Here is a 20,152-nt window from a genome sequence, read left to right as displayed (position 1 = left end):
CAGTTGCCATCCTAGCAAGTAGACTGAATGTCTCTTCATAATCTATGTCATATTATTGAGCATAGCCTTTTGCAACTAGCCTAACCTTATATTTGTTAATAGAACCATCTAGATTATGCTTAATTTCATAGATCCACTTACAACCAATAGCTTCCTTGCCCTTAGGTAATGGCACTAGATCCTAATTTTTATTTACTTCTAATGCAACCATCTTCTCATCCATTGTTGCATCCCAATGAGCATGATCAATAACATCCCTAAAGCAAGTGGGCTCAACATTCTCAACCATCTTTACCATATAAGCATAATGGTGAGCTGTATACCTTCAAAACTAAATATTTTAATAGGGTATGAGACCTTGCTAAAACCACGTACCATTGGATCACTCAGTGGAGCATTTACATTACCATGTGCTCTTTGTACATGTGGTTTTATAACTAAAGGAATACCAAGCTCATTATCCAAACTCTTTGAACCACTAGAGTCTCCATCAAATCCCAAGTGACTAGCAGATGCATTATTAACATCTGACACTTTCTTTTTCCCTTTGTCTTTACCTTGCAACACTAGTAGATTCACTCAAAGATGTAGGATTGCATCTTAGTATCCCAAACCAAGGGCTAACTGTAGATGTAGTACCAAATGATGTTTTTTGGTTCACTAAGGCCATGAGATTCTTGCTTCTCTTTATGCATATAACTATCAATATTATCATCATCATCCAATGCATCACCACTAGATGCATACAAATTGCTTATCTCATACAAAATAACATTCTTGCTCTCACTCTAAACTCACCTATGATGATAGGGTTATAATAACAATGCCCTTTTGGCTCTAAAGAGTATCTAATAAAATTATATTTTTAAGCCTTTGGATTAATCTTATTTTCTAGCACATGAACATATGCAATATAACCAAACACTTTCAAGTGGAACACATTGGGCTTCTTGCTTGTAAAGCATTCTTCGGGGGGTCATTTCATAAACTACAACTATGGAAGTTCTTTTCATAATGTAGATAGTAGTATGAATAACTTTAGACCAAAAATATTTTGGCATACTCTTTTCAACTATCAATGCCTGCGCAACTTTTGCAGTATGCCTAATTTTTATTTTTGCAACCCCATTTTGTTATGGGATGTCTTATAAGTAAACTGTCTCTTTATTCCATGAGACTTCAAGAAGTCACTGAACTCATTAGAGAGGTACTCTCCCTCTCCATTTGACCTTGAGAACTTAACTTTCAAGCCTATTTCTATTCCAACAGTAACCTTAAAAGTTTTGAATTGCTCAAATACGTCACTCTTTTTCTTTCTAAAATATACCCACAACTTTCTTGAACAATCATCCACAAAGGTGACAAAATATTTGCTGCCACTAAGAGATATGTTCCGTGTAGGAACCCAAACATCTATATGCACAATATCAAGTATATTTCTACTCACATCTCTGTCATGCAAAAAAGGTTATCTTGCCTACTTACCAAACTGATATGCTACACACACTTTATGAAATTCTACAACTCTAAAAGTAGGCATGCTTGTAGCCAACCCTTTGGATTGCATTAATTTCAGTGTTTATATATTTGCATACCCAATACATTTGTGCCACATTTCAATGTCTACAACCACTCCTTTTTCTTTAGCATACATAACAACATTTATAGCAGAAATTCTAACATCTAAAGTGAACATGCGATCAACTCTACTTCCTTTTGTAACCAACTTACACTTGCCATTAAAATGTTCCACAAAGAAACCATTTGAATTAAATCAAGCTTGCAACCCTTGCTCTACCATCTAACCAATAGATATGAAATTCTTTGTGATGGATTGTACATATAATACATTTGATAAATTCTTTGTCTGGTCATCATGCAAAGGACAAGGAATCTTTTCAAAGTATGAAAATGGGTGGCATGAATCATCACCCTTTGCACATAATCTAGATTTTTAAAATCCCATACCTCTCTAAACCATTCAACATGACTAGTCATATGATTAGATACACGTGAATCAACATACAATACATCATCATGTGTCCCCTTTCCTATAATAGCATTCATTATATGTTGCATAATAGAGAGACATTTACTTTTGTCTTCATTTTGTTATGAAGACGATACATAGTTTTCTTGTTGTAATTTACCATTGTAGATATCATCCTTCTTAGCATAACAATGGGATGCAATACGACATGTTTTGCTACAATAATGATAAACAATACTACAATTTTCAGAACTTCTATTCTACCTTCCATCTCTTTCTTTAGAGCTCCCTTGCCTCTAAAGTTTCCATGGCCTTTTGAAACCTACATTTTACCAAATCGCTAATTTAACTTATTTTGCTCATTATTACTATAGTAGGTTCCATACCATGGCCTCTTGAAGAGGATTTTCCATGTTCCCTTCTTGGACTTGAGTAAAATGCTTGGACCCATTCACCACTTCTTTCACATGATTCACCTTGCATGTTGATCTCTTCAATGATCATGAGTGTTTCTAGGTGGCACCTATAAAGGGGATGAGTGCCGCGAATGATTCTTCATTTAGCGTAAGACATGTTCCTAAGAGAAAATTACTTTTTATCTTGGGTGGAAGGTTAATGGGGATGCCTATCCTTTTTCAAACGTAATACTTGTAGATGTAAACACAGGTGAAGCCATACGTGGGTGATGCCATTATATTCATATCCCAAAGTGTTAATGTCTACAAGATTTTATTATTTAATAGAATTTTAATGATTATTTAATTTATAATAGATAGATTCATTTATTCAATTAATTATTTTTCTAATATGATTTTTTGACTTTTTAGCAATAGAGTAGTTGATGTGTAGAGTAAGATGAATTGGATACATGCGGCAAGTGCAATTTATTTCATAGACTTCTTCATTGAATTATTTAAATAGACGTATCGTCATTTATTTTGTAAGGCGGACACATACTCTCTTTGTAAATATTTATTGATATTTGAGATTCTAGAAGATATATTGAAGATATTCTAGAAATATTTTATGGCTATCAACAATTGTGAGTTATGTAACTAATTGCAACAATCTATTTAGTGAACTCAAACTCTTCTATGAAAATAGTGATTGTAAAGGTCCTATCTTTGGGCAAAGCAAGATTCATTTTAATATTATAAATATGGCATAGAGGAGATGCCCACTCCATGTATGGGGGGAGATTGCACCCAATAGTGAGTTGCTCAAATTTTATTTACTCTTCTTTAAGTCTAATTTGAGTTTTATGAGTCTTGCTTTTATTTTTATGAGTAAAAGAGATTGAGGGAGAGCTTCGTCTACTCACTATGCACAAGCCTCACATCCAATCTGTGCAACTGTGCTAACAGAGCCTAGGCTACACCTAGGGCTTCCAATCGCCTACCCACTTGTGAAAAGATAAGCTCTCTAGAGCAATCAATATCTACAGCCAAACCAACTTCAGGGCTAGATTCTCAGGGCTTCAAAATCCCAAACCCCCTATCTTTGCACAAAAATTTCTTAGTCCAATCCAAACATCGAAAAATCACACCCCCTTACCATGGGGCCATTATTTTGAAGCTTTTGTGGCCAAAGGAGATTAAAAAGATCTTAATTAAGCTTTATTATCTTAAGCTTAGCTAATATTTAAAAAGCTTAAAGCTTCTTTTGAATTTGTGTTGGGAGGGGGGGTTGACCGTCGTCGAGGAATAGGTCAACAATATCCTCTTGTCCCATAAAGTCAATTTTTAAAAAATTAAGGCATAAAGCCTTAGTGAATCATCTCCTACTTTGTAAACTCCATCCTCTCCTACACCAAGTCACCTACAGACTTCTACCTAAATCATAGTTGACTTACAATTCTCAAGAGGAGATTCCTATGCAGTCACTTTGGGATTGCAAAACTTCATCAAAATAGCATTGAAACTTTTGGTTTTTCTTACCTATTCCATCTCATAATTTTGTCAAGAAGCCTTTCTTTGATTGGGTACCTACACATCAATTTTTTTTTGCTCCCACAAGCAAAGTGTCTCTTTAATTACAAAGCATCTTTGTAATTCGAATATTTAACCAAGCTGTAAGCAATCACATGTCTCATGAAGGACCATCCAACACTACAAATTTTGATTCCACATCGTTGTTTCTTGAACTAACCATGGAGGAACACCTAGATTTATTGTCCATGCAACTAGAAAAAGAGCGTCTCAACATCAAGCCCAATTGGAGCAAGAGCTGTGATCTCTCAAGCATCCTGCATCCCAAATTTCCTCTCCTGACGATGCTATGGTATGCACCATCAATGCCACTATTGAAGCACGATCCATCAGTAAAGAGACAAAGATAAGCAAATGCACATTTAAATTTAATACATATGATGGTATTAAAGATGATCATAAGGTTCTCTCTTAGCTAAGTCAATTCAACTCATATTTTAATCATAAAAATTATGCTAAAAATAATAAAATCAAGTGTGCTTCACATTATTTTATCGACAAAGCTTCTTTATGGTGGGATGTCACATGCAAGAGCAATGACCATCCTCTTACATGGGAGGCATTCCATAAGAAGGTTCTCACTAATTTTCTTCTTGTCCAATTCGAGCTTCACGTGCAACAACAATGGGATGTCTTTCTATAACGAGAGCAAGAGACCATTCCTTAGAGCACTTTGCTGCAACTTCAAATGATCGAGCATGTCATCATAACAACTTTTAAAAGGAAGTATATGGTCGCCCTTCTTCCATTTTTCCAAGCTGAAGTCAACATGTTTAAACCCAACACATTTGGCGAGGCTATCTCTTTGGTGCATGATATCGAAAATAAACAAATTAAAGAAGATTGACATAACAACTTCTAGCTTCCACACGGATAATATTATGGGTAACAACAACTCTCATATTAATTTTTTAATGCCTCCAACTTTCAATTTGAAAAGAATCATCCTAATTACCAACCTTGGATGAGAAATTTTTATAATAATGTAGGCCACCCTACTTCAAATTCTAATTCCAAGATTTCTCATCTACCTTCTAATATGTCTAAGTCATTTGAACCTAAAAATGTTAATCCAAGTGCCTCAAAAATACCAATTCCAAGAATGTAATTTGTTATAAATGCAATCTCTCTGGTCACATTGCTAATCATTGTTTTATGAGCAATGCTCGTAATGGGGAAAAAACTGTCGCCCATTTAAATTATCTTGGAGCTAACAAAGCAATTAAAAACCTTGAAGCGATGCTTGATTTCAATGAAGCCACACTTATGGGAGAAAATTCTAATGATGCTAAAGAACTTGCCGGTAAAATTTATATCCATGCTTTGTTGAAAATGAGTTGTAAAATCCGCAATAATGAAATGATTATCTTGCATGATGACAGTAGTATGCATGACTTTGTTTCAAAAAAGGTAGTTAAAAATTTACAACTAGAAACTATTTTGTCCACTTATAAAATTAAGGTCACATTTTTAGGGCAACGACATAATAGTACTAAAGAAGTATATGGATTAGAAATTTGCATTGGGCCTTATAGGATATATATATATATATATATATAGTAGCATTGTTACAATTTGCCAATGTAAATTTAGGTATGCCTTGGGCGGCATCAATTTAATCCTAACATTGATTATGACACGCATTCAATGCATATCCAACATAAAGGTAAATTTCTTTTTCTTGAAGGACTAACAGACACTTAGCTATACCCTTTATTTAGTCACACTCAGGCAAAGCATGGCATTTGAAAACAATCTAAAACTTTTCTCGTATTAATTAATGAAGTCAAAGCTGCCAAGTCTAAGCTAACCATAAGAGAGCAAAATTTTACTAATATTTTTTTTTCTTCTGACTTGCCTCTTCAACTTTCTTCATCACGATCCGAAATTGACCTTCTACCTGCTGGCAATCAACCTCCTTATAAAGCTCCCTATTGCCATCATCAAGTAGAACAAAAAGAAATTCAAAAATAAGTTGAAAAAAATTCAATAGAAAATTAATTTGACCTAGCAGTTCACCTTTTGGAGCTCCCATTCTTTTAGTAAAGAAAAAGAATCAAATCTATCATATGTGTATAGACTACAGAGCTCTAAATAAAAACACTGTTAAAAATCAATATCCAATTCCTCGTGTGGATGACCAGTTAGAAAAATTACAAGGCACTATTACGTTTAGCAAAATTGACCTTAAGTTTGGCTATCATCAATTTTTCATGGCTACATCTAACATTTATAAAATTACCTTTAGGATCCAACTTGGCCCCACTATGAATTTTTAGTAATGCCCTCGGTCTTACTAACGCACCTGCCACTTTCAATAGGATGATAAATCGAATATTGCTAAATTTTTAGCATTATATTATTGTCTTTTTTTATGATATTATTTTTTTAGTAAAAATGAAAGAGTACATGAAAATCAGTTATCTTTAGTCTTTAGTTTACTAAAACAAAATCGTATTTTTGCTAATCTAGAAACGAGTACCATGGCCTACATAAAAAAATGTACTCGAAGTTTGCTCATTTTCAGGACTAGCCACTTTTTATCGTAAATTTGTTAGAAACTTTTCATTAGTTGCTTTGCTATTACCTTCGTTATTAAAGAAAAGTTTTGTATTTTGTTAGGCCGACAACCAATAGTAGCGATCCTTTGATTTACTAAAACATGAATTAACTCATGCACTTGTTTTACAACTCTCTAATTTTAGTAAATGATTATTTCTAGTCATTTTACTAATGTAGTGGTTTTAGCATTGGTGCTGTATTGATGCAAGATGACCATCCAAAACACCCTATAATACCCCAACTACACATACTCATGTAGACTCATTGCTCATGGGTTTAGCATTGCATCACTTTCACACCACCCGAGGATGACACCACATCACCCATGTCCTTCACTAGTACACTCGCACGTTCCTTAATTTAATTGCTTAGTGCACTTTGTAGAACACACCATCACCTTAGTAAAGTATCACTACACTAACCATACACTTATTCTCAACCCTATAGTGCACTTGCATGAGCACCACCCTGAGTATGCACACCTAGGCACAACCCTAGACACATCCAATTAGGAATGCCTCAAATTACCTAGCTAATTCTTAGGATGCACTTAGGTGTGGACCCTCATAATGCATAGTAGGGTTAGGTGTGTGACACTAGTCTAGGTTGTAGGAAGTTACCTCACATTTCACCACCGGAGGCCTAGAAGGACTCTTGAATCATGGCGAACCAGAGCACCACGGATAACATCAGTTAAAGGCTCATGAGTTGCCATACATCACAAGACCCAAACATAGCTCCATTCCTAAAACTACTTTCAATCATATTACCACACTTTAACTGGCTACTTTTGGGACACTATGGGAGTCATTTCCCAATTGAAACTTCTAGTGCAAGAGGGATTGTAGAGTCTAGTTGAAACCTACAACCGTAAGCTAGAAGAGTAGAGTCTAGTTGAAACCTACAACAGTCTGTGAAGGGAGAGGTGAAAACGACCGTCGATGCTGCCATACTGCCGAGCGTGTGAAGGAAGAAAGGGGGGAAGTTTGAGCTGGGCCTGCGAGAGACTCGCGAGGAGCTGCGGTAAGAAGGCAGCACCCTGCGCGTGTGGAGAGAAGGATAAAGCCGAGCCGATGTTGCCTGCCGCCTCTATCCTCTCTCCCCACGTGCGCCATCAGCGACATCGCCTGCAAACTTTTCACCCCCCATCGCCGTCAAATTTCCTCCCCCCACGTGGCTATAGAAGCTTCTTGAAGCTTCTAAGGGGGGGCTCCTTAAGCCCCCCTTCCTATAGTCTTATTACCTTTCACACCCCCCTCCCGGTTTTGTTCCCTTAGAACCCTTTCACCCCCCTTATATCCCTTTTTACTCACCCTTCCCCCCCCCCCCCTCCCCCCCGATTTTTTAAACCCCTAAGCCCTTTCTAACCCCGTATCCCCTTTTCCTTACACACCGTTTTCCCTCTCCCCCGTGCTATAAGCCTTCACCCTTCACCTTTCCCCTATCACTCCGGGTTAAAATCCCTAAAACCTTTACTACTCCGTGTCCCAAAACCTCTCCAAAAATCCCCCTTCCTATACCTTTTACCCCAAGCCCAAAGTTCTCCCAAGGTTCATATGGATGCGAAGCCACACTCACCCATAACCTTTTTGCCGTGTATATACCCTATAGGGCCTTCTTAGGCTTTATAAACCTTTCCCTCTCCGAAGAAGCTAAGACCTTAAAGGTCTTGTTACCCCTTTTCGTGGTTAAATCCCTTAACGATTCCTTGCCTCGAAAGAAAGAAGAAGAGTATTGAAGCGGTGGTGGAATTCTGAAAAAGGAGTGTAAAGCTGCCTTCATGTTCGAATGATTACAACTGCGATGCCACCTAAGAAAGTCCAAGGAGTAGCTGCGAGAGGGTCATCTCCCGGTATCCATGTGGATATCTCACCCCAAAACTAGGTTTTTCCTTCTTGGTTTTATATCGGTTTTAATTCAATCATGCAAGATGAATTGTTAGGGATAAGATATATTTTGTCCTAGTTATTTACGATGAAGGAGTTTAGTTTAATTGAACATGCAAAAATGATAATATATAAAACATAGTTTCCTTCAAATAGCATCATGCATTGAAACGAATTACGAGCAAGATTATCTACCTACTATAGTAGTATATTTCGGTTAAATCTTGAAGGTATAAAAACTGCATCTTGCACCATTAACCCCTATTCTTTTTTGCAACGAATCATCATAGAAGATGAAATTCATGAAAGGTTTCTTACGTTGCTTGAACTCAAGTTATCATTGCTAAATGCATATCTTAGCAAGGAAAAGATTGTTATTTGGCATGAGTTTCGTTCGCAAGGAAAAAGGAAGATTAATTGAATTTACCTAACCTCAAAACAATAAAGTTTAGGACTGAAAAATCAATTGTCACAAGGATAACAAATCGTGCCAAGGTGATCTCAATATTACCTTCTAAAAGTTAACCGAATTAATGTAAACTTAGAAATACCTATGCTGCGAAATATGCCTTGGGAATGATTTTAAAAACCAAGAAACGTTTATACCTTAAACACTTGCCTACCTTCCCTGATTGTAGGGCCAATAAATCGTAAATAAAAAAGAACTAGGGTTTGTCCCTGAGGTTCTTAAAAAGAGATCCTAGGTCTGACAAACGTCAGCTTAAAGAAACTAAAACGGATTGTTTCATCGTATATTACGATGCAGGACTTGCGCAGCGAGTACGAAGTCATATGGTCTTGTGATTGATTCACAAGAAGGAAGGTTAAATACCCTCAGCAAGGATGGCAGATCCTTATGCAAGTTATCTTGCAAAAGGATGTATTCTTTGATATCCTTCTAAATAAGGAAGGTTAAAATGTTAGTCCCAGTTTTCCCTCCCCCCCCCGGCTTAGCATTTGTTGAAATGTTAGTGACTATGTTAATTAGTTTCGATACCAAGGTACATTGAAGGTGATCATAGCACCTCTTCTCTTCCACTCTAGTTTACCAAGTGACTCTAGTCAAATCGTTTCGCTAGAAATTAGTACCATTAAAACTCAAAATACCCTTCTTGAAACTACTAGACCTTCAGACACGAATTGAAACACTTAGTCAATTTATATTCACAAAAATGTGATATACTTTTGTAGTTATTGGTATTATTGTTTTCTTTGTTAGATGCAACTAGGGAAAGCATCTTGGAAAAAATTGTTTGCAAGAATTGTTTACAAGTGAATATTGGCTACCTTGCCTATGCTTTCCAAAGAATAATAATAATGGATTGAGTCCATACAAAGTATACGAAGTGGTGGCTATCTCCAAGCACACCACTGGAGACAAATAATGGATTGAGTCCACACAAAGTATATGAGCTAATTCCTATCTCCAATCACACCGTTGAGTTTCACCCCCCATGAATTGTTCCACAAGTGCTTAGATTGATCCTGTAGATGAGAGGTCTCTCCATAAGGTGCAACTGATTATCCAAGTCTATGATAACTAATGGGGCTCTAATCAAATTATTTCACTAGAAATTAGTACTAGTAAAGCATAAGGTAAACTCAAAATAATACCCCTTTTTTAAACTCGCAAACCTTGGCATACATGAATCAAAGCACTCAATCAATTTATAGTAACAAAAACGTAGTACACTTTTGTAAATATTGAAATTACTATTTGCTTTGTTAGATGCACCTTTGTTAGATGCAAGTAGGGAAATCATTGTTTGAAAAAATTTGTTTGCAAGTATTCTTTTTAAGGTAATATTGGATGCCTTGCTTACGTTTTTCCAAAAGAAGCTACTAATAATGGATTGAGTCCATGCAGAGTGTACGGGCAATGGGTGTGGCTATCACACCAAGCACACTATTGGGTTTTGCCACCAGGAACTAGTTCCATCACGAGTACTCAAACTAGGTTCGTAAACGAGAGGTCTCTCCATAAGGTGTGACTGATCACTTGAGACTATGATAACTAATGGGGTTGTAGGAAGACTTTCATGGGTCTAGGATGAATTCCATGGGTCTAGGAAGACTTTCATAGGCATAGGATCATATTAATGACTACTGAGCTCGAATGGGTTCCAAAAATACCCTATACTAGTTAGTTGGTGAAGGCTTGGTACCAATAGTCCCAATCCAAATTGATTTTTGATCCGTCTATCCAAGGCAATTTCGGCTTTATAAAGGATAATTTTTACTTAGAGCCAATTTTATGTATGATTAAATGACAAGATATGATTATTAGACAATGGCCTCTACATTTATCTTGTTTGAAATAAAGGATTGTTTTAACTAGTTTTCTTGTATGTGTTCCAAAGACATGAAACAAACTTATGCTAAAGGGCTAATTAAGTAAGCTAGTTTTGAATATCCAGACTAAATATGCTAGGACCCTAATTAGAAAACTAAAGACATTTTGGGTGTGTATATAGAAAACACGAGGACAACTTCCTGATGAGAGTTGCCTTATGGTTGGGTGGACTCAATTAGTTGAGTGACTTCTCAATAAGATTTAGAGAATGCATGTCCAAGTCTTAGATCTCAATACAGCATCATTTTAGGGGGTTGGTATGAGACTACCTTCTGGGCAATGGGGTAGACATTCTACTCCCCCTCATTTCTCAACCTCATTGAATGAACTATGATGCTTGCCTACTTCAAGCTATGATTGATCATGCAATAGTGGCCTTCTTACCTCAACAATAAAATTCTATTAATGACTATAGTAGAGTCATTAAGTGTTGACAGCTATGAAAGCTCAATCCATCATACCTTATCTGAACCCCAACATGACAGTTGTGTCCTTAGCTATCACTAGCGTGTGCTTCATAAATAAGTCGGCCAGGTAACAAACTAACTCTAGTTAGTGTGCATGGTCACTTTAGACCTAGTTTATTTGTACTTTGATTTTCAGTGTGTGATGGAATATTGATGAGAAGAAGCGAGTATACTGCACTCTAAGCTTTTTCCCCTTTGTTTGACTCTCTCTCTCTCAACTTGAACATGGTATCAAAGCCATTAACCCATGAGGCTGTGAAGCCTAAGAATCTCAGAAGCTTGGCATTGGAGTCACGGGAGCTAGTCCCTGAAGGGAAGAGAATGAAGTGGATCTATAGTGTAGGAGGAAGTGGATCTACAATGTAGGAGAAAGTAATAATGTATTTAATTAACTCGTAGTTTTTATGTTTATTAAAGTTCAACTAAATCGGTAATTTTTTATTAATTTTACTTGTTAAATTTTATTTGTCAAAATTATTCTTATTAAGAAAATGAATGAATTTATAATTAATAATATAGCAATGTGAGTTAATTAGACACTATGCATAGAGCACTTGTCATGGGGGTTGCCAATTGGATAACAATATTGTGTTCACAGCCACAACAATCAATTCCACTCTAATTGTGGTTATGTCAAGCTCAACTACCCTCCCATGTCACTCAAGGGGCCATTTTAGAATGCAAACTCTTCACTTGAATCCACTTCCTTTAATAGACTAGCTATTGGTGCTCCAGCAGCTCCGTATATGGGCTACCAATGAATTTTGTAAATTTTTGATAATTTCCTAAAGGAAATTGCTAATCTAGGATACTCCATACCTTGTTAAAAACCATTAATATCACCTCTAAAATAGCTTGAATTTTTAATGGGTATTTTGGAGCTAGCAATAGAAATGTCAAATAGTACTTGACAATGCGATGGGTAGCTAATTCTAGACTATTTTTGGAATGTGTGGAGAAGTGATTACAGTGCCATTAAGCTCTATAAAGTGAGCTAAATCCAAGCTTAAATTAGACCAAATTCAATCTCAATTTCTTCTCTAGCTTGAGATAATATAGGAATCAAACTCAGTTCATAGGGTGCTAATTTCGAACCAGAAATTAGATTTTGGGGCTAGATTGAGGCTATGGAAGGGTTCTAGATTGAGCATGACAGCATGTAAGCTCTCTAACAACTATTGTTCAATCATGGGAGTTTTCAATTGTTTATATAGAAGTGGTTTGGCCTTGTCCTTATGCTCATGGATTAATTCAGAGTCGGTGTGTGCAATCGATTAGGATGAGTATTTAGAGGTCATGGATAGCTGTTGTTGCTGGATTTGCTCATGTAGTTGTTAATTTTCAAATTTTATGACAAGTTCTCATCTCATTAATTACTATATCCACTCGAAAGAGATCTCATGAAGATAAGAGATCAAGGGGACCAAAAATCAATTGTTTTTCTATATAAAAGTGTAGTAGATGAGGTATTAATCAAGAAGAGAGATAGAAATCATGATGAATAATTCTGGGGCAAGCTCCTACAACCCATGCTAAATTTTGATTATTTTTAGGCCTATATTTACTATTTTTAACATGATCCCTATAGTCTTACCCACTTTTTTTTCTAACTTTCCATATATTTCCTCATTTTTGACATTTTTCATTAAAATTTTGAGATAACTAGTGTTTTCACCCTTTGGCTTGAATTCAATGATCAAAATCATTATTTTCTTGTGTTTGGAATTCATTATTTAATATCCAAATTTTCTTCAACATGGTTATTTTCTATTGGGAACACACAAATAACTAGTTTTACAAGTCAAGTACTTATAAATTTGTCATGATGGTTGAAATAAATATTTGCAATAGAATTGTATGAGTAAATAAAATTCACAATGAATCAAAATAATTACAAAAATAGTAATTTAATAGAGATTTTGAAGGATTTTTAAGTTGAGTCAACATATCCACTATGACCAAAATGGAGTCATAACCCCCTTAAATTATTGTAGGAAGTCCTAGCACAAAGTCCATGCTAATGAACTCCCATTTCATCTCTGGCATGTCAAGAGGTTGTAGCTTTTCCAATAACTTAAATACTTTCACCCTTGACTCTTTGACCGCTTAAACACTGAGTGGCATACTTAAGTATATCACCCTTCATGCATGGCCAATAAAAGTTTTTCCTTACTACAGTAAGGGTCTTAGTGTAACCTAGGTGACCTACTATAGGTGAATCATGGGATTCCCAAAGTATCAATTTTTTGAGTTCCTCATCCTTTGAAATGCATACCTTATTATTGAAGTATAAATGTTATCCCTTTACATGATAATGCTTATTCTCGTGCTATAGTTTAGGACAAGTTGCCAAAATATTATTCATTTACATGATAATTCTTATACTTGTGTTATAATTTAGGATCCTTGTGCTTATCTTGAACAAGTTGTATATATACGAAATCCCTAAGAATGGCTTAAGTAATTGCTTCAAGAATAGGATTGCTCAACGTGGATATGAGTTGTACCAAGGCTTCTCCTTTGGAAGACTTCTGTAATTATTGCATTTAGAAATGCCTTTTAACTTAGGGGCATCTACTGCCAATTGTCCTTCCTTGGGCAATATTTGATCTCAAAATCAAACTCATGAAGCAAACCAATTCATCTCCTTTGCCTCATGTTAAGGTCTAATTGAGTGAATATCCACTTCACCCTCTTATGGTCAATGAGTAAGATAGACTAATTATACCTATCAAATAATGTCACCACATCTTCAAGGCATGGATGAGCGCTAGAAGTTCAAGGTCATGTGTAGCATAATTCCTCTCACAAGGTTTCAATTTACGATCGGAGTAAGCTATCTGATATCCCACTTGGGTAAAGACACATCCTAGTACTAGAGCACTTGCATTAGTAATAACCTCAAATTCTTTTGACAAGTTTGGGATCTTCAAGATAGGAGCAATAGTTAAGCACTCCTTAAGCTTATCAAAGCTCTTCTACTCCACCTATGTGTAGACTATTTGGTTTTTCTTCTTAAGAAGTTTGATGGGAGGAACTGCTATAAGAGCGCAATCCCTAATGAAAATTTAGTACCAACCTCTGTTAGTTCAAGGAGTCCTCTAATTTCCTTGACCATTTGTGGTGGCGGCCAATCTTGAATATCCTCAGTTGGATCCACAGTAATTCCCTTGTTTGAAATAATGAAACCAAGGCATTCTATTTGTTCCTTGAAGAACACACTATCTCTTCTTGGCATATAGCTTGTGCTCTCTCAATGTCACTAGGTCTATGCACAAGTGGTCAATGTGTTCTTTTTACTTTGAATAGGTCGAGATGTTATCAAAGAAGACCAAGACGAACTCATCTAGGGTAAGGTTAAAAATATTATGCACTAACTTATTAAAGGTGGCATGTGTATTGGTTAGATCAAAGGACATATCAATGAACTCATAATGTTCATGCTTAGTATTAAATGTTGTCTTTGATATGTCCTCCCTTCTTAATACTAATCTAGTAGTATTTGGATCTAAGATCTATCTTTGAGAAAATCCTTACTGCTCCTTATAGGCGATCCAAGAGCTTATTAATCTTGGGGATAGGGTACTTGTGTTTTGCTATGACATGATTTAGATCCCTGTAGTCAATACAGAATCTAAGAGAATCATCCCTCTTTCTATGGAACAACACTAGTGCACCCTAAGGAGAGTTGCTAGGGTGGATAAATCCTTGATCTATTAGCTTCCTACCTTTCTCCTTTAGTTTGATGGCCTCCACCAATTAACAACTTACATGGTCTTTTTGCAATAGTACTTGGTTCAAGGATTAATTTGATCTCATGATCCACATCCCTCTTTAGTGGTAACTCTCTCAGCTCTTCCAAAAAATACGCCACTTACTCCATCTAGGGACACTCTTGGCGAGCTTCTCTAGTGTGTTGACCTTGATGAGATACAAAGGAAGGCCCTTCTTGATGCCTTAAGCTATGTGGTATGCTTTAGCAAGCTAAATTTTTGGCTATCTAGCTTCTCCATGTTCTATGGCCAACTTTCCTTGAAGAATTTTAAAGGTAATTAGTCCCTTACCATAGTGTAGATTGACATCATTTGGTACAAGCTAACCCACTTCATCAAAGTTAAAGCACCTCCACCCGTTGTCATTCCTATTGGTTTGGGCTAGAGTGTTTGCAAGATTAGCTCAACCCTTTGTCCTTTGGCCATATAGTTAATTTTAATTATCCCTTCTTCTTGAGGTAAGATTTCTACCCATTATGTTGATTGTTTTTGCCCAAATTAGCACTAGTTAGAAAAACAATCCAAATTAACACTTGTTAGAATTCTTTGTCAAAGTTCTCTACCGAGGTTTTTCTCGAACAAGCACACCTTGTAGGTAACTTAGCCACATAGATAACAATGTTGTGCTCAAGGGATGATTGAGATCTTGACAAAACCTTACCACTCAATTAGCAATCTCCATGACGTGTATATACTTCTACAAAGTGACAAAGCGTGAATAATATGCTTTGTCAAATAAATTGTACTGCTTCAGGTTGAAGAATTTGTTCATCTTGATAGACTTCTAAGTAGCAATGTTACAACCTTATTTATCTCTTCCAGAGTAATATTGGCCTCCTAGGTGCCACTGTCATTGCACCATTGTTTCCACCAAAGGCACACTTCCCCTATCATCTTTAGCTTGGCTATTATTGCTTAATTACCAATGTTAATCCCAAACTGCCCAAAAGTAATCTTCCATAAATTTTATCCATACATCTACATTTGCCTCCACATATTTACCCTTCCTATCAAATTCAAGAGACTTAACCTACTTTAGAATAAACTTATTTTGTTGAAGTTTGAGTTGATTATCAAATATAAATATCTTTACTAACTTAAACTCTTGCATCCCATGGCTATGCTTAAGGTCTCCTTCGAGGCGTGTTAAACAGCCAGCATCAAATAGGTGGGTGGATCTTAAGAGAGTCGAGGGCTACAAGGAAGATTGAGGCAACAGTCCCATAGGAGTGGCTAGAAAACCACCCCCCTAAAAGATCAAAGATCCTACGCAATCTAGAGAGGTGTGGGGGCTGCTATGCTTTCACAGAGAGGCATCCCCTTACAAGTGACAAACAAAGTGGATGGGGCCCCCCATGAGGTTCTCTTCACAATTAGGGTTTGTGGTCAACTAGCCATTGATAGAGGTCAATAGGATGAAGACTTTTTGCCATCCCTTGGAGGAGGACCCGCATCATCAACCTCCAGGGGAAGACCAAGGTGTCGGGCCTAACCATATCATGGAAGTGACACCTTTGGAAATGGGAGATTTCATGCTCTAGATGGGCCAGAATGGGAACTTGGACAGTGGATATGGCCAGCCATGACAATCGCCAAGAAATCGTTGTCATGATGCTGCACATCCACCAGTACTACGAACCTGAGGACAGTTTTTCGCTAAGAATTTGAATACATTAGTCAGCGTCATTAGGAATTTATTTTTCGTTGTGTGTGTCTTTCTATTTTTATGATTTTGTGGAAGATACTACATGGGGAGAATACATATTATGGAGTGATGAATTTCACCATGAATCATTGCTTCCATAGATTTTTTGCAAGGGGCTTTTGGCATTGCTGGGAATCCAATGATAGATCAAACTTTAAGATTATCTCCAGCTTCAAGCCAAGAGACTTCTATGTCTTCTGAATTTGCAACACCAAATATATCAGAGGACTTGTCTAGCAATGAACTTCACAGAATTGTAAAGCCACCTATTTTCTCCTGCCTTGGTGATAGCTCTTGCTATAGGTGACCTATTTGACAAGTACTTGAAGTATGCCATGTTGATGCTGCTGGGAAGTAGTTTTTCTTATAAATGTAGTTTATTGGACCTGTATATTTCCAAGCTATAATTTTGTTGATATAGAGATTAGTATGCATGTGGTAAATCTGGTTTTTCTACTTGGGGAGCTTGCTTTGATTAATATGATATTTTATTGGTACAAAGGTGGATATTTGTTCATGTGGACAGCAATTTTCCTCTTCTTTCTTGGATTATCAATGGGCTAGGAAAGAATTCTCATTCATTGAAAAAGGATGCAATGGAATATGTGGAGTGTGAAGCCACAGTAAAAGCCTTTCCTCCCTTGAGAGATGCAATGAAGAAGAGGGGCATAACTAAAATGGAGCTAGTTATGGTAGATATATGGTGTGTTGGTTATCACAAAAAGGAGGATCCTAGTGGAAGGCTTGCAAGGCCATTGATATTCCGCAGAACTGATAGCGGTTGTCCAGCTAGATTGTCAATTCAGCGATGTTCTTTTTTCAAGCTTTTACGTTTTCACTATATATATTTACTGATGTCAAGGCAAAGAGAATTTTAAAGCGTGTTTGGGATAAAAAAGCTACGGCTTTTCAGCGTAACCGTGTGATAATTCGAGGGTGGCACTGGCTATAAAACGATTGGGGTGACGAGGGTGGAACAGCTCTCCATCGCGATTGTTATCCGGATTGCTCGTCGTGATTGTTGGAAGCCGACTTCTGTAATGGCTTAGTCTGCAGCGGTTGAAGAAGACGATGAAAGGCGTAATCGTGGCTTGCAGCTCGTGCTGGACGACGTCAAAGCGGCACTCATGGCGGATATATAGTCGTGCGCATTGAAGAGTCTTAATCGAAAGCTGTTGTGAAGTTTTTGGCAGCCCCAGAGGGAGGAGAAGACCTAGTTGCCCTTCCGGTCATGATTGCCATCCTGGTTGCTCACCACGCGATCGCACCGCTTGCAGTGATTTCTTGGAGCTGGCTTTCGTCATGGCATAAACAGCAGCCGCATCAACTGGAACTGCGAGCCAGAGTCATTGGCTCGTCGGTATCGGTGCAGGCTCGGTAATAATGAATGCAGCATTTAGCAAAGCCAGGGCTCTCCCTCCAAAACCACACCCTTCTCTACAAGGGCGGTGTTCTCGAGAATTCTCCTGTCGTCCGCGAGCATCTTTCTAGAGCTTTGGCCAAGTGTGGTGCCCTTAATGAGGCTCACCATATTTTGCTTTCCTGGCCATGCTAATCGGTAGTTCCTTGGACAGCCCTGATTTCAACATACACTGCTTGTGGTCATGGTGTTGATGCATTAGGAGTTTATCTGTGTATGCAAGCGGATGGCGTTGAGCCAAATGAGTATACCTTTGCTAGAGGGAGTTAATCTTATAGCTTAAGTTCACCATTACTTATTATTGTTGATTGCAGTTCGGTTGAGATGCAACAATCATCCCGTGTTGAAGACGATAGCATTAATGTCTTCAAATATAATGATAATGTGGAGGCCCCTCCTCTCCAAACGACTCTAGAAAACAAGTTATTGTGAGCTCATCTATTATCTCTTTTGTGTGATCATCTATTCTCTCTTGTGAAAGGCTAAGGTTTTGTTTGCATCATGACATGGAGTGGTACCTTGTTGACAGTTTACAAAGAATGGACACTTTCTCATGCCTTAGTATCAGCACTATTGAAATCCCAAAGCTTGGAAAAGAAGTCACGTGGTACTCGCATGTACTCCCAAAGCTACTTAAAATTGCAAAAGAGATGGAGCTATCATGCCATGTATAAGTATTCTTTATCATATCGACATTGCCATCCAAACAAACTGACCATATTTCTCTTCATGATTGATATATGAACACCTAGTTCCGTATGTATTCCTTGTAACTGTCCTGATTGAGCTTTGAAATTTGTAATCTGCCTTGGATTTGTACTTGGAACTCCGTGCTCCCATCTCGCATAACATCGTCCCTACGGCGAGCAACTTTCATGAACCCCACAGAAATTCCATTCGACACCACAAAGCTTTTTGGCATGCACAACTAAGATCAAGAGATGTTTTGATGCAATGGGAGTTGGATTGGGCAACCTCGTGCAATAGACATTAGGCATAGCAGCACATCATGAATGCCTTCCACGGGTCTTTCTAGCAACATCTGTGGAACAGTTGTAGGCCATGGAGGGTATTCTTCATCTTTTTCTGGCACATGGGGGTTTGGCAGTTGGAAGTTGGCTGGCCCAAATGCACTAAGATGAAATCTACAACAAAAGCTGCCCACAAAAGCCCTCCAGTCTTTTAAGGCAGCTCAGTTGGTAAGGAGAGGAATTTTGCCGTATTCTCAGCCACGTGGCACCTAGCCTACGGTGCATGTTTTGGGGGGGTTGTTGGCAGTCAGTTGGCCAAGGCCACCAGTTCAAGCGAGTTATTCTACACAATTTCCTTATCCTTGCAATTTTTTATTTATCTCAACAGCACGACCTAATTAACATCAAGAACCCCGCCAAAGACTGGCCATGCGAGTTATTCTACACATTTTCCCTATCCTTGCAATTTTTAATTTATCTTAACAGCACAGCCTATTTAACATCAAGAACCCCACCAAAGACTGACCATGCAAGGTTAGTTGTAGCAGGCAATGCAAACTATCAGCAGTTTTGACAATGTAAGCTTCACATAGCAACCAAGCCTAGACAATTTAGAAGCAAGGCTTATTTTCCAGCCAAAGATGTCAAAGCATCAAAACTCCTTTGCTAGGTGCATTCATTTAATGCAAGATGTTTCATCAAAATGGAAGTAGCCCAGAGATAAGAAAAGTCAACTACTGGCCCTTGTACATTGCCTTGTCAATATACATTGGCTTGTCAATGCACACTGTCTATGGATGTGTTCAAGTGTGCATGTGCCTGTGCCTGTGCATGTGTGTGTGGAGAGGGTTGAACTACATTAGTTCAAACAGGTAACTTTAACCCCAAGGCTTCTTTTTCCAATCGGTAGGTGTTAAATTATCCTACCTCGACAAAACTCAGCTTTACAGCCTCCACTGAACAAAGACAAATTTTGAAACAAGTACAAAAACCGCAAATGAGAAAGGTTTGTGAAAGAAAAAACAACAATATCATTT

Source organism: Lygodium microphyllum, chromosome 22, assembly GCF_053477565.2.
Source record: "Lygodium microphyllum isolate KBCC chromosome 22, Lygodium_microphyllum_v1.1.10, whole genome shotgun sequence".
Taxonomy (NCBI): Eukaryota; Viridiplantae; Streptophyta; class Polypodiopsida; order Schizaeales; family Lygodiaceae; genus Lygodium; species Lygodium microphyllum.
This window is presented reverse-complemented; position numbering follows the sequence as displayed.